Below are 16244 nucleotides of genomic sequence, written 5' to 3'. Positions count from 1 at the left end.
CACATTGCATTTAAATTTCACATTTATGTGAGGTTTCGTGTTAGTCTGGGTCTTCCAAAAAGCAGATGCCATAATGGCAAGAGATTTATCGGGGAAAAAAAACCAGTGGAGATTTTAAAGCAGGAGAGTGAGAGCAAGAGCACTGACTGGTTGGAAAGGTAAGAAGTAGAAAACTAGATAATGAATGTATGTATGTGATATGAATGAATGTACAGTGAATAAAGAATAAGTAGATAGATTTTTACAAAATGGCTATTGGAGGGGAATGCTATCTCAGAGCTAATCTTATTTACTGATGAAGAATTTGTAATAAGTTTAGGAAAGATTGGAAGAACCAGAAAAGGAGTGACGGCTTGGCACTCAGAAACACTGAATGACAGTGCTGGGGCAAATTCTGCCAGTCTTTCCAATATATTACTCCCTTAACTGTTCCTTCCCATAGTCAACATCTAAAGTTGCTGGTTAAAACCAGTAAAAAGTGTAGCTGCACTGAGAATCCAAAAGTTAGCTTGAATATTAAAAGTGCCAATGGAAAGGGAAAGGGAAAGTTGCAACACAGTTTTATGAAAGTGAAAGGTAGACATAAGAAGACTGATTTTTTAAAGTTTATTTTTGTATTTAAGTAATCTGTATCCCTAATGGGGGGCTTGAATTCAGCACCCGGAGACAGAGTCCCATGCTCCTCTGACTGAGACAGCCAGGTGCCACTGCTTTTCATATTTGGAAGCAAAGTTAGTATCAAGGGGATTTACGATTAACAGGGTTGTGCACAGGAAATGCCATCTTGCAAAGAAATATTTCTGGAATCAGATTCCAAAGGAGGAACTTGCAGTGCAATTATGGTACTGCTGAACCTTGAACAAGAGATTGCATGGTAGGTGGTGTGTGAACTCAGGAACCTTGTAACAGAAACAGGATAGAGGCCGGATTGAAAGAAAAATAAAAAAAAAACCACCATTTTTTAAAGTGAGGATGGGAGTGTAATTCAAGAGGACTGCTAAGATTGTCAAGGCAAGAAGCCTTCATATTCGTCCAGAGGATAATCTTACACATCCTTTTAATGATCAGTTCCTCAAGCCCCTAACTTGTTTCCACCAGTTTCCTCTTTTTTTTTTTTTTTTTCTGTTTCCTCGTGAGGAGACCTGAGAGGACCCTGAATCCGTATCATCCTGAAGTATGGAGATTTAAGACTGAATTTCTGTTGATGTCTAGGGAGAGTGGTAAATTGTTGGGAAAAATCTTATACTTGTCCCAAAAGACAACATTTTTCTACAATATTTTTCTTTCCGGGGTGGGGTGGGGCGGTATCTGTGCTTAAGATCAAGAATTTAAAAGACCCTACACACCGTCTTCTAGCTTAGAAAGTCTCCACAGAGGGAAGAAAACAGCAGGAGCAGCTGCCCGGTCTTCGGTGACGGCGGGGCGTACACCAGGCGGAGACCGGGCGGGGCCGGGGCCCTAGGATCCCGCTGAGGGCGAGGCCTGCGCGCAGCACAATCACGTGACTCCTTCGCCCCTTGGGACACCGACGCATGCGCGCCGCGCTCTCGACGAGGCGGCTTTGGTGTTGGTGGCGGCTGCCGCGGTGGCTGTGGGACGGAGACGGTGGAAGTGCCATCCTCGGCTCGGTTGGCCCAGACTGCGGCTCATGGCCTTGAGTGGCATCCGTCATCAGGTCAGCTGGGGCGGGCGTCTTGGAATTGGCCTGGGGGGTGGGGTTGGTGATTCGAGGGACTGGAAGGGGCCTGCCTTGTTTCAGGCCGCACTGGGGTTGCGGCCTCCCTCTCCCGCCGTGTTTGAGGCCAGGCTTGGCCTGGCCTCGGCTCCCAGCTGTCCATTCCTTTCTCCTTCCCACCTGTTGGGTGGAGCAGTGGAAGGTTTCTTTTCTTAGTTAGACCAAACGCTTCTCTGACGAGTGCTTACGGAGCGCGGGGAAATGTGGGCCTCCACCTTGATATAGGAAGCGTTTTGGGGGTGAGTCTGAAGCCCTTGCTTCCTCAAGAGATGCAAACCAGTGTGCCGGGACAACCGGGAATGGAAGGGACTCAGTAGTAGCCGCTAGAGAATTGGGAGAATTCAAATTCTGTTAATTAAAGCTTGTAGGCGCCTTGTAGGGGCGCGCGCTGCGTGTTCTGACTACACTAGTCACACTTTTAGGACCCTGAGTCACAGCACCTCAAATACCGGCCAGAGGTTTTGGCGGCACAGGATAGAAGCAGGAAAAGCAGCCATTGAAGATCTTAATAGGATCTCTTAAAGAAATCTATTTAAAAATAATGTTTACCTTTTGTAGGCAGAGACCAACAGTGTGTTTTTCTCGCTTTGAAATTTAGTAAGTAGTACTGCTCTTTTTATCGATGATATTATAATACCATATTATTTTATGCCTATTTTTTAGTTTGGTGTTCATGTTGACTTCTCTTTAAGGACTTCTTGTTATTTGGCAACTGATCCAATCTGTTCAGAAATACTTTAAACTTTTTTACAGCTGGAAAGGTTGAAGCTTACAGGGAAGCATGAAGCTCGTGTTGGAACTTAAGTGTTTTGTATGAAGCTCGTGTTGGAACTTAAGTGTTTTGTCTCTCTGGGAGCTTAAGTGGATTGAAAAAAAACAAACAACTGTCAGGTACCCCCCCTCCTTCCTCCCATTTATAACCTCATTCTAGAGTTGCAAAAGTTGGAACTTTCCACTGTTCAGCTTCTGGTAGGGATAAAGTGAACTAAAGGACTTCTAAAGAATACAGTTCTTAGACTCTGAACTCTGGAATAATTAGGTGTTGACCAAAGATGGCTAATTAGTAGATGGTATGAGATATTTGACATGAGAATTGAAAAGCAGAATTTTTTTTTTTTTTTTTTTTTTAGTGTCAGAGTATTTGGTAATATTTTTACTTGCTTACCTATAGTTGAGTAAGAAAAAGAATTTTATAAATCAAATGATAAAAGTGTGTGTGTGTGTGTGCACACGCCCGTGTTTTAATGATAAAGAACAGGGATACCTGGCTGGCTCAGTCAGTAGAGCATGGGACTATTGATGTCAGGGTTACGAGTTCGAGCTCCATGTTGGGTGTGGAGATTACTTAAAAATAAAATCTTAAAAACTAAATAAATAGAACAGAACCTTCTGTGGTATGTTAGTAAGTAATTCCACATAGAACATAGGATTTTCTGTGTATGCGGAAAAATAGTCAAAGGAGATAGGAAGTAGTAGTAGTTCCAGTCAAATGGTGATTTTTTTTTTCAAAGACCTGAAGATGACGCAGACATTTATGTAAATATGTGTATATAAAGTTGAGTTTTTGGAACATACTAAGTGTTTAATATGTGGAAACTTAAAAAAGGTCTATCTGTGAAAATTCTGTTTAGCCTCTGAAAGTCGTTGCCAAAACCAGTGGTTAGTCTCTTTTCTTAACAGCATTTGTTTTCAAATTGGCTTATCTGTGTTTGAGGAACAGAGTATCTGATTGTAAAGCTAGTTGATTTGCAGTACGCAAACTACTGACTTTTTAGTCCTTAGATTTTTTTTGTGTGTTGCTCTGTTTATGAAAAGAATAATAAACAGTATGATCTTGAGTGCCTATAGAGTTAAAAGAGAAGATATTAAATTAGACTTCCCATTCTTAGTTAAGTATGGGTTAAGTGATCCGCCAAAAAGACCTTTTAAATTTTAAGATGGCATGCTGAATTGTTAGTGAAATGTTTAATGTATGTTATAACTGAACTAAAAGTTCAATGTATGATAAAGAACTGTATTTATTTAATGTACTACACTGTCAGTTTATAATTTATCATGTTTTCTTTCGTGCTTATGAACTTTAGGTCTATCTAATAAGATTTTGTAAGAAAGTGCAATGTAGTAAAAAGGCATTGATTGGTTTGGTGAGTTGAGAAAAGGAGGAAAGTTTTGTTAGGCTCAGAAAACAGGGTGAGCCAAGGCTCAGACATGAAAAATATATTGGGCTTTGTAAATGGCAATGAGGAGGAATACTGTAGGATTCGTATGTTTGAAAAGTTATGTCACTCACTTTTTCAACAGACATTTAATGTGCTGTTACATACCAGACACTGTTTTAGGTTCTAGGAACTCAGTACTGAACAAAACCAAGATCTCTGTTCTGCTGAATTTAACATTACAGTAATATTAATTTATCCGTAGCCTTAGTGTAGCAGTGTTTTTCAATTTTTTGTGACTGAGACCTGTAATAATTTGTACATGTAATAGTGAATCCCAAAAAACAGTAGTTGCATTCTGTGTTTAGACAATAGGCCCTCAATATGTGCCTGAACTCTGATACTTTGTTTTCAATTCTATATTTTTCTATTAAAAAACAAACGAGAAGCTGATTCATGAGAAGCTGATTTGAAAAGCTGATTTGAAGCGGTCTAAAGTTTGATAAACATTACTTAAGAGGGGAGATAAAATAGGAGCACCTGGCTAGTTCAGTGAGTAAAGCATGCAACTCTTGATCTCCGGGTTGTGAGTTTGAGCCCCATGTTGGGTGTAGTGATTGCTTAAATAAACAAACTTTGGGGTGCCTGGGTGGCTCAGTTGGTTAAGCATCCAACTTTAGCTCAGGTCATGATCTCACGGTTTGGTTCGTGAGTTCTAGCCCTGTGTCGGGCTTTGTGCTGATAGCTCAGAGACTGGAGCCTGCTGAGAGAGGGAGACACAGAATCCGAAGCAGGCTCCAGTCTCTGAGCTGTCAGCACAGATCCTGATGTGGGGCCCGAACTCACAAACTGCGAGATCATGACCTGAGCCGAAGTCAGACGCTTAACCAACTGAGCCACCCAGGTACCCCTAAAATTTTTTTCTATTTTATTTTTCATTTGCAAAAAATAACAAGCTGGTCTGAAGCAGTCTACAGTTTGAAAAATGTTGGTCTATTGAGGGAGATAATGATTACTTAAACTATAGCAATACTACTGTGAGTAAAAAGAAGGGGATGGTTAATTCTTATGTTAGGGTATACCAAATAAGTAAATTATTTACCATGTTATAGTGTAATACTATGAATAAAAGAAAAAAAAATAGGGGCACCTGGGCAGCTCGGTAGGTTCAGGTCACGATCTTGTGGTTTGTGAGTTCAAGCCCCATATCAGGCTCTCTGCTGTCAGCCTGTCAATGCAGAGAGTACTTCAGATCCTCTGTCCCCCCCCTCCTGCTTGCACTGTCTCAAAAATAAATAAATATTAAAAAAAAAGATTGAGGAAGGTAAAGGGAATCATGTGTGCTGGGGATGGGAGCAAGTTACAATTTTAAATAGGGTTGTCCAGGTAGGTCTTATTGAGAAAGTGACCTAAGGAAGTTATCCATATGAGTATCTGGGAGAAGATAATGCTGGTAGAGGAAACAGCCACCTAAAAGGCTCTAAGGCTGGAGGATGTGGTCTGTTTCAGAGAAAACAAGATGTCATTTTGACTGGGGCTGAGTGAGGCCAAGGGTAGGAGAAGATGAGGTCAAAAGGACAGTGAGTCATTGCAAGGGCAGTGACTTTTACTCTGTGAGAGCAGTGGAGTGACATGGTCTTATTTATGTTTTAAAAAGAGTACTATCTGCTGTATTGAGAATGGACTGGGGATTGGGAGCTGATGGAATGCAGCAAAAGGGAAGAAGCGGGAGACCTGTAGAAGGTTATGGAAGACTGTCATAGTATTGTAGATGAGAGATGAGTGGTTTGAATGAAAATTATAAGAAGTGTGATGCTGAATATAAAAGATTCCGTAAAAAATTGGTTGGGTGTGAGGGAAAGAAGAGTCAAGCAAGGACGAGTCCCCGAGATTTTTGGCCTGAGCAACTGAAAGGAGGGATTTTCTGTCAGATGGAGAAGGAAATGGATAGAGCAGGTTTTGGGGGAGAGATCAGAAGTTCTTTTAAGGACATTTTATAATTTGAAATGACTGGATGGGAATTTGGGAGTTGGCACATAATTAGTATTTAAAACCATGTGAGATTGGGGAGTTAATGGAGGTAGGAGTAGATGACCAAGGATTGAGTCCCGGGGCACTCTAAAAGATCACATAGAGGGGTGCCTGGGTGGCTCAGTCGGTCGAGTGTCCGACTTTGGCTAAGGTCATGATCTCGTGTTTCGTGACTGTGAGCCCCGCATTGAGCTGTGGGCAGACAGCTTGGAGCCTGGAGCCTGCTTCGGATTCTGTGTCTCCCTCTCTCTCTGCCCCTCCCCTGCTTGCACTCTGTCTCTCTCTCAAAAAAAAAAAAAAAAAAAAAAAAAAAAATCACATAGAAGAGGAATACCCAATTTGCCTCAGGAGACTGGCACTCAGGTGAGAGAGTGATAGATAGTGAGGTAGGAAGAAGAGATGATGTGACTTGGAAGCCAAGTGAGAAAATATATCAGATGGGAGAGAACATTATCAGCCCAAGGAGAGTGTTGGTTGAGAAAAAGAGCTGAGGACAACATCTTGGGAGCTACCAATTCTTTTTTTTTTATTTTTTTTATTTTTTTAAATGTTTATTTATTTTTGAGACAATGTGAGAGACAGAGTGCAAGCAGTGGAGGGGCGGACAGAGAGAGACACAGGATCCGAAGCAGGCTCCAGGCTCTGAGCTGTCAGCACGGAGCCCGATGTGGGGCTCGAACTCACGAACTGTGAGATCATGACCTGAGCCAATGTTGGATGCTTAACCGATGTTGGACGCTTAACCGACTGAGCACTCAGGCGCCCCGGGTGCTACCAATTCTGATAGACTGTGAGAAGAAAAAATTTCTTCCAAATGGTAAGGGAGCAATCCAAGAAGGTAGGAGGAAAGCTAGGTAAATGCGATATGTCAGAAAAGGCAAGGAAAGAGAACCTTTCAAGTAGAAAGTCCTCATTCCTGTTGGATGCTGTGAAGAGTGAATCAGAGAAAAACAAAACAAAAAAAAAAACAAGAGTAGATCAGAAAGATGAATTAGGAAGCATTCAAATGGATTTATACACAAGAAGATTGTGACCTTGGCAAATTTCAGAGTGGTAAGGAAACCAAATTACCAAGTGAATGGAGGTTACAGAAGTAGAGATAACAAGCTTAGACAACTTAGTTGACTTTGTCCTTAGAATAAAATCCAAATTTTAACATAGCTTATGCTTGATTACCCTTTGCTTTTTTTTTTTTTTTTTTTTTTTTTTTTAGGTTTATTTAATTATTTTGAGAAGGAGAGGCAGAGAGAGAGGGAGAGAGAGAGAGAGAATATCCAAACAGTCACAGAGCCTGACATGGGGCTCGATCTCAGGAACCATGACATAATGACCTAAGCTGAAAGCAAGAGTCAGATGTCCCACAGACTGAAACACACCCAGGTGCCCCTACCCTTTGCTTGTTTTTAAGTTAAGCTACATTGTAGTATATATGTTATAAATTATTATATAAAAGAAGAAAAACATTTACACATGTTGAATGCTAGTGGAATAGATTTAGTACACTGAGAGAAACTGATGAAGAGTAAAGATAATTTAAGAAGCAACATTCTTGAGAAGATGGGTGGGAGAAATGATCAGATCATGAGTTGTTCAGGGTATGACCTTTGGTAGGAGCAGAGATACTTAATCAGTTATGACCAAGGCAAGGAGGAGGACCAGTAATGATGGATTTCAGCCATTATAGGAGTGCTATAAAACAAATACTTTGAGAGGGGAAAAGAGGCAAGATTATAAATGAGGTGAGGGGGTTGGGAGGTTGGTATCATAATATATTTCTTGGAGGTGTAAAGAATTTTAAGAAGGAAATGGAGGATTAATGGAGATCTAATAGGATAAAGACTGACCACTGGTTGTGGCAAATAGCTCACTATGAGAAATTAGTATTTTTATTGGAGTGATATGGGCTGGACTGCATAGTGTACTAACAGATGGTTAAATTATTTCTAACTATAGAAATGTCACTTATTTTTAGGTATCTCTTTTATTGACTTTGTTAGTCTAAAACTTACAGGATTTATCATTATTTCTTTAAGAGAAAATTCTACAAGTGTTAGTGTTAGGTTAAAATATGCTTAATTTTAAGGTTTATGCTATATGTTGGCATATTGAAATTTTAGAATATAATCCCAAAGAAATAGGTATTCAAAAATAAGTATTTACATGAGATTCACTGTGACATACTTAGTAAGTATTAGGAAGGACTCAAACCAGATTGAGGGATATTTAAGCAAATATGGACATAGGGTCCTTCTTGCTTAGCGGTCTTCTCTGAACATGCTAAATAAACACTTGTCTCAGAACGTGGCTCTTTCTGCTGCCTGGAATTTTCTTGCGTTGCATATCTGTATAATTGACTTTCCTACTACCTCATCTTCTCCTTTGTTTTGTTCTTAGTACTTAATGCCATGTACATACTGTAAACTTACTTTTTTTTTTTTTAAAGAGATGTCTGTATTATTCAACTAAGATGTCAGCTCCTTGTAAGGACTTTGTTTTGTTCAGTTAAATTTCCAGTACTAGAACAGTAGTATCTGACACACAGATGTTGCTTACTAAATTTTGAATGAATATTATTACACAGGGAAGTGATACTGGTTAGAAATTTTTTAAAAGTCCTAAATGGAAGGGATTCAGCATAATTTGTACACCTAATTTCAGTAAAATAAAAAAATAACATAAAAAAAGAAATAAAATTGTGTAAACCCTAAAGGACAAAGAACAGAAGAGCAAATCAGCATGAGAATTAACATCTTGGAAGAAACAGATGGACAGGATTTAACTGATGAGCTTAGGTTTTCATTTTTCTGCATTTAGTTCTGTACTTGCACAAAGGGAAGTTAATAAAAAAAAGTAAGATGGATCCTCCCACAAAATTCCAGAGAGGCTCAGGAATTCCGGGTACCAAGCGCCTCTGAAGATGAGAGTGCTGAATGGAGCTAAAAATTCGAGGGTTGGCTGAAAGTCTGGAGTAGGTTAGACCATAGATTTTCCTTCTCCATGTAGTATAGACAGCAAAAAAACTGAATGCTAATTATTTGAAGAGGGTGGAACCAGAGAAGTGTTGACACAGGTGGTGGGAGGTGGGGCAAGGGTAAAGGGTCTTGATGCAAATGGGAAATGAATGAAAGCTTACATACTGAATGGTGACATCACTAGCCCTGTTTATTTTCTTTGCTCCCAGAATGCGTGTTGCCTTCTTTATAGATTTTTAAGTTGAAACATTCTTCTTTGGGAAAACTTAACACAAGGGAAGTGATGTAAAGCACTGACATTTAGTGAGCTCCCCCTCAATAGAATGCCATCCTGTGTGGAGCCTCACCAGTTTCCAAACTTGTATCTAGCTTCTGATTTTTTGTGATGCCTCACACTCCTTCAACAGCAGTTTGAAGACCACTCCACTTGGGAGAACAAAGCAAATATTCAAAAGACACTCAGAAGAGATAGTGCTGAGAACAGAAGAAAATTTAAAAGTGACATAGAGAGAGAGAGCAGGAGATACTGCACTAGTGAAACAAGAATAGGAAACTACAAAATAGATTATTCAGAGAATTAAAAAAGGGAATTAAAATAAAAATCTAGTAAAAGTGATCTGAGGAGAATGGGGATGGGGATGAGGTAAATGAAGGAAAAGGTAAGTAGAGAATCAGTCCAGGAGGTCTAACACCTGAGTAATGTGAGTTCAAAAAAAAGATAAAAGATAAAACCAAGTGGAGAAAATATCACTGAAATGATACATGTGGAACATAAGAATTGAATGATGTAAATATCTAGATTAAAGTAGGCCTCCGAAATAAATGCCAGCAGAATAAGTAGAAAAGAGTCACCTTGAGGCACATATCATTCTGGAATTTCGGAACACCTGGGATGAAGAGAGATGTTAAACACTGCCTTGGAGAAAAAACCAGGTCTCATATAGAGGAATTTTCTCAATAGGAGTACACTATGCTAGGAAACAATGGAAAGATTCCTTCAAAACTCCTTTTTTTTAATGTTTATTTTTGAGGTGGGAGGAGGGAGGGAGGGAGAGAGAGAGAATGTGATCAGGAGAGGGGCAGAGAGAGACTGAGACACGGAATCCAAAGCAGGTTCCAGGCTCTGAGCTGTCAGCGCAGAACCTGATGCAAGGCTCAGACTCACAAACTGAGATCATGACCTGAGCCAAAGTCGGATGCTCAACCAACTGTGCCACCCAGACAGGCGCCCCCTTATCTATCTATCTATCTATCTATCTATCTATCTGTCTAATCTTTATGCCCAGCATGGGGCTCAAACTCACGACCCCAACATCAAGAGTTGCCTCTTCTGACTGAGCCAGCCAAGCACCCCCCTTCAAAACTCTTTAAGAAACAATTATTTTCATTCTAGAATTTTATATTTAGACAATCTATCATTCAATTGTGAGAATTTTAGAATTGAAAAGTCTTAATTTTTTTACACCACATACCCTTTTTGAGAAAGTTATAGAAATAATTCTCTAAAAGAGGGAATAAGTCAAGAAAGAAAAAGGCTGTTATAAATGAGAAATAAGTGAAAGGAATTCCTTGGATCAAAATGAACAGACAAAACCTAGACCAGACAAGCTATTCTAGATTGCTGCAGATTAGATAGTTTTGGAAAGGATGTCTCCTGAAGGGAAAATGGACTTGATACTATAAGTATCAGGTGTTTTGTTTTGTTTTGTTTTGTTTTGTTTTTTAAGTAAACTGTGCCACACATGGGGCTCAATCAGACTCATGACCCTGAGATCAAGAGTCGTATGCTCTACCAACTGAGCCAGCCGGGCATCCCAAATGTCATTTTTTTTTTTTGAAGGACTTTTATAAGGCCTCTACAGGAGTTTGGAGTCATTTTTCAAAGACAGCCAAACTTGAAAATAATAAGGAAAGATTTAAAAAGGTAGAAGCAAGGAAATGTAATTATAGTATATAAGGTAGCTTGAAAAAAATGTTTACAGAGGCATGCTAATGTAAACCTGAATGTTGATTTAACTCCAAACTGATAGAAATTAGAGCATATGAGAGGGAAATTGTGGAGGTATGTTTGGTACAATAGTTAAACCCTAATCTTCTGTAAGATGGTAAAAAATGTCTAAAATTGAAAAATCAAGAAATAAGATAGATCTCCAGATAAACTCTATGTTGACTACTAGTTTTAATGAAGTCAAAATCAACAGCTCTTTCCCTCCTAATACTTATGCAAAAAAATTTAAGTGCATTGTGAAGTTCTTTTTTCTTTTCTGTTATTTAAGAAAAATTTTTTGTATGTTTATTTTTGAAGGAGAGTCAGACAGAGAGTGAGCAGGGGAGGAGCAGAGAGAAAGGGAGACAATCCAAAGTGGGCTCCAGGCTTTGAGCTGTCAGCACAGAGTCCAACTCGGGGCTTGAAATTCACAAACCGTGAGATCATGACCTGAGCTGAAGTCGGAGGTTAGGAAGGAAGGTTAGGATGCTTAACCGGCTGAGCCATCCAGGTGCCCCTCCTTTGTTATTTTAAAGTATAACATCTTAGGTTTAGATAAAACTTTCTAAGGAACTTGTTTGCCGTGATACTTTTCATTTATGTGAATTTATAGACCTCCACATGCTTTTATCTCATCTGATCTTAACAGCCCTGTGCAAGTAGTATAAAGTGTTTTAGAAGTGAGGAAAGTAAGAATGACCTAGGATCACATGCTTATATTAAGGGAGAGAAGTAGGACTTACTCCCCCTACTCTGTTTATTCTGATATTTACCATTTTATATCTTCTTATGATGAAAGAAAGATCTGGAAATTCTAATTCCTACTAGTCTTTTGTACTTTGTATTTCCTAATTTAGTTATAATTAAACTGTTGTCTTACCTTTTATTTAAAATTGTGATAAAAACCACATAACATAAAATTTACCTTAACTATTCTTAAGTGTATAGTTAAGTAGTGTTAAATATATTCACATGGTTATAAGCAAATTACTAGAACTTTTCATCTTAATCTGAAACTACACTCATTAAACAACTCCCCTTTCTCCCTCACTCCATTCCCTGGTAACTGCATTCTACTTTCTGTTTCTATGAATTTGGTTTGTGACTGGCTTACTTCACTTAGCATAATGTCCTCAAGGTTCATCCATATAGAATATGAAAGGATTTCCTCCATTTTAAAGGCTGAATAATATTTCATTGTATCTACCACATATTATTTATCTGTCAATGGACATTTGGTTTGCTTCCTTCTTTTGGCTGTTGCATATAGTGCTGCTAATGAACATGGATGTGCATATAGCTCTTTGGGTCCCTGCTTTTAGTTGGATATATACCAAGTGGGATTCTTAGGTCATATATAGTAGTTTTGTTATTACTTTTCTCAGGAAACTCCATACTATTTTTTATAGCAGTTGCATCATTTTACAATTCCACTAACAGTGTATGAGGATTCCAGTTTCTCCTCATCTTTACCAACACTTGTTATTTTCTGTTTTTTTTTTAAGTTTATTTATTTAGTTTGAGAGTGAGAGTGTGCAGGAGGGGCAGAGAGAGAGGGAGAGAGAGAGAGAGAATCCCACACCCCATGAGATCATGACCTGAGCCAAAATGAAGAGTTGGACACCTAACCGACTGAGCCACCCAGGCACCCCTCTGTTTTTTTGATAGTAGTTATCATAACAGATGTGAGGTAATACCTCATTGTGATTTTGTTTTGCATTTTTCTGATGATTTGTGATATTGAGCATCTTTTCTTATGCTTCCTGGCCATTTGCACATCATCTGTGGAGAAATGTCTATTGAAGTCCTTTGCCCTTTTTTTTTCTTAGAAAATTTTTTTTAATGTTTATTTTTGAGAGAGAGAGAGACAGACAGACAGACATACACACACCAAGGAGGGGAGGGGCAGAGAGAGAGAGAGGGAGATACAGACTCCGAAGCAGGCTCCAAGCTGTCAGCACAGAGCCTGATGTGGGGCTCGAACTCACGAACTGCGATCATGACCTGAGCTGTAGTCAGGTGCTCAACCGACTGAGCCACCCAGGTGCCCTGTCCTTTGCCCATTTTTAAATCAAGTTATTTTTTTTTTTTGCTGCTGTTACTGAGTTGTAGTTCTTTACATATCCTGGATATTAACCCCAATTGGATATAAGATTTGCAAATATTTCCTCCTATTTCTGTAGGTTGCCATTTCACTCTGTTGATTGTGTTCTTTGATCCACAAAAGTTGTAAAGTTTGCTGTAGCCTATTTGTCTGTTTTTACTTTTGTTCTCTTTGTTTTTGGTGTCATTTCCAAGAAATCATTGCCAAATTCAATGTAATGAAGATTCCCATACGTTTTATTTTAGAAGTTTTATATTTCTAGGTTTTACATTCAGGTTTTTAATCCATTTTGAGTTAATTTTTGTATATGGTATAAAGTAATGATCCAATTCCATTATTTTGCATGTGAATATCCAGTTTTCCCAGCACCACATGTTAAAGATACTGCCCTTTCTTCATGGAGTGATCTTAGTAGCCTTGTTGAATAAAACCACCCTGTGACCCAGCAATTGCACCATGAGGTATTTATCCAAAAGATACAAAAATACAGATCCGAAGGGGCACATGAACCCCGATGTTTTTAGCAGCATTATCAACAACAGCCAAATTATGGAAAGAGCCCAAATGTCCATTGACTGATGAATGGTTAAAGAGTGGGTGTGTGTGTGTGTGTGTGTGTGTGTAAACATACATACATATGTACATGTGTATAATGGAATATTACTCAGCCGTCAAAAATAATGAAATCTTGCCATTTGCAACGACATGGATGGAGCTAGAGTATATTATGTTATGCAAAATAAGTCAGAGAAAAACAAATACCATATGACTGCACTCATATGTAGAACTTAAGAAAGAAAACAGATGCACATAGGGTAAGTTGGGGGAGGGTGGAGAGAGGGAGGCAAACCATAAGAGACTCTTAAATACAGAGAACAAAGACAGGGTTGTGGGAGGGGTGGTGGGTGGGGGATGGGCTAAAATGGGTGATGGGTATTAAGTGCTGGATGAGCTGATGAGCGCTGGATGTTACAGGTAAGTGATGAATCACTGAATTCTCTTGAAGCCAATATACTATATGTTAACTAACTAGAATTTAAATAAAAACTTAAAAAGAAAATCATTTATATATGCAAAAGTTTCTTTCTGGGCTCTTTGTTCTATTGGTGCGTTTGTTTTTATGCTAAAACCATGCTGTTGTCTTCTTCCTTTTGTTATTTTTTTACCCCTTTGCGGTTTTGCTAATTGGAAGTTATTGTTGTTAAGAATAAAGTGAGACCAGTTAATTGCCACATTATGAAGAATGTGTTGGAATAACTTACTGAAAAATAACTTTAGTGTATTCTTTTGGCTATGTGATTTTTGGAGTAATCAGAAAAAATGATCTCCCTAAGGGTAAGGATGATGTTCTTAATCCTTCTTACAACACTTTAATTGCAGGGTGTGGAGTAATTGATAATGTCTGAAGATGCAGGGGTGTGGTAAATTTGCTGATTCCAGAAGAAACCATTTTGTTCCACTTAAGTGTGCTATTAGAGTAGGGCTGGTAGTAAATGACTCAATGTATCAGCCAACATTCTTTGTTTTTTTGAGTGGCTTTGAAATAAAAGGACACAAGTCAGTGACTGATTTACATATTAATCTTCAAATGTGTCTTTAAAGAAGGGGGGAAAAGGAAAAAATAAATTGAGAACTTCTTTGCCTTTTTCTAGGCTTTCAAATGGCTTAAGCCTGGAAAAGCTTAGGACATTAAGCAGTAACTTATTTTTTCTGGTAGTGTAATACTGTACTTTGAATTCTCCTATACTATATACTGGTGAGATTGCTGCTTGTTTTATTTCTTCTCAGAATCCTCTGTAGACTTCATCTCTGTCTTTTCTTCTCAAATCCCTCTGGCTCTACCCTGCTTACCTGCTGCTTACCTTCCACTTTCCCCATAAAACCCTGTTCATTCTGGTCAGTTTCTCTTGTCTCTGAATCAGTCCTAAATTCTACCCGTTTGTCTGTCAAGAAAGATTATTCTATCAAGTCAAGTGGACTTTTCTTCTATTCTGGAGTAATTATTTTCCTATTATTCTAAAACTTACAGCTTTTCAAAGTTAAGACCACGTTCTGTATTTCATGAGGCTCTTCTAGATGGCTGTAATTTTCAGTTGATTTCTCTAAACTTTGTTTCATTTGAAATTCTCTCTGTTTTGCCTGGTTTTTTGATCTCTCTCCCACTGAATTGATAAGAACTTTATCTTATACTTAGGTATGCTCTACCAGCAATGTAATATAGTACTGGATATACATCAGGCATTAAAAACTTTTTGTTTCCATCTGAATTCCCCCCTCATCTTTTTTTATTTTTTTCTTCTCTCTACTCTTCCCATCCCTTCCCACTTCTTTTTTAACATTCCTTAGATTTAGCTGATTATAGTTAATTCTTCCAGTGGCATTCAGCCTCAAAAAGTCTCCTGATTTAATATGTTAAATTTCTTTTTTGGGAAAAAATTTGCTTCATACTGTATTTTTAAATAATGTTTTAAACATGTATTAAAGTTTGGATTTCATATCTGTTTGACAATTGACCTTCTATACACATAAGCTAGTAAGAAGGCAAACTCACAGAAAATGTTTTACAATGAAGATCATATTTCCTTAGTTTACAAAGAACTTATATAAGCCAATAAGAATAAAAATTAGTAATGCAATAGAAAATGTGAATATAGGTTGTGAAAAGGCATTTAAGAAAAAAAGAAAAAAATAGAAATTGGGCTTTTTCATAGTTAAATGCAAATCACAATGAGGTACTACTTTTTTTTTTTAATCAGATAAACAAAAATTAAGTTTTATGGTACTTACAGCTGACAAGGGGAAATGGAGAAATGGCCATTCTAATGCATTGTTAGTGGGACTTCATTTGTCTGCAAGTAATAGAAATTAGGACTTCATTTGTCTGCAAATAATAGAAAACCTGTCTATTGATAGTAGTTTAAACTAATAGGGACTTACTTTCTCGTACTGTGTGAAGTTGACATTGTGTTGTTAGTAGCTTGATGATGTTAGGGCTGGCATTTGAGATTTTTTTTTAATTAAAATATTTATTTTGAGAGAGAGAGCAGAGGAGGGGCAGAGAGAGAGGAAGGGAGAGAATCCACACTATCAGCACAGAGCCTGACGTGGGGCTCGATACTCTGAACCATGAGATCATAACCTGAGCCAAAAATCAAGAGCTGGACACCTAACTGACTGAGCCACCCCGGTGCCCTTGGCATGTTTGAAAAAAAAAATGTTTATTTAAGTAATCTCTATACCCAATGTGGGGCTCAAACTA

The 16244-nt window shown here is 38.4% G+C and overlaps 1 protein-coding gene across 2 annotated transcripts in view; it reads left to right on the top strand.

Moving 5' to 3' along the window:
* Positions 1–1516: 1516 nt before the first annotated feature.
* Positions 1517–16244, top strand: part of PRPF39 (pre-mRNA processing factor 39) — a 38909-nt gene continuing 24181 nt past the window's right edge. The window contains exon 1 of one of the 2 annotated variants that reach the window (XM_049612849.1): positions 1517–1675. The gene's annotated coding sequence lies outside the window, so the exon portion shown is untranslated. The other variant, XM_049612850.1, reaches the window with a different exon arrangement.

This window comes from Panthera uncia (assembly GCF_023721935.1).
Source record: "Panthera uncia isolate 11264 chromosome B3 unlocalized genomic scaffold, Puncia_PCG_1.0 HiC_scaffold_1, whole genome shotgun sequence".
Classification (NCBI taxonomy): domain Eukaryota; kingdom Metazoa; phylum Chordata; class Mammalia; order Carnivora; family Felidae; genus Panthera; species Panthera uncia.
The sequence above is the reverse complement of the archived record's forward strand: the minus strand, read 5'-3'. Positions and strand labels throughout refer to the sequence as shown.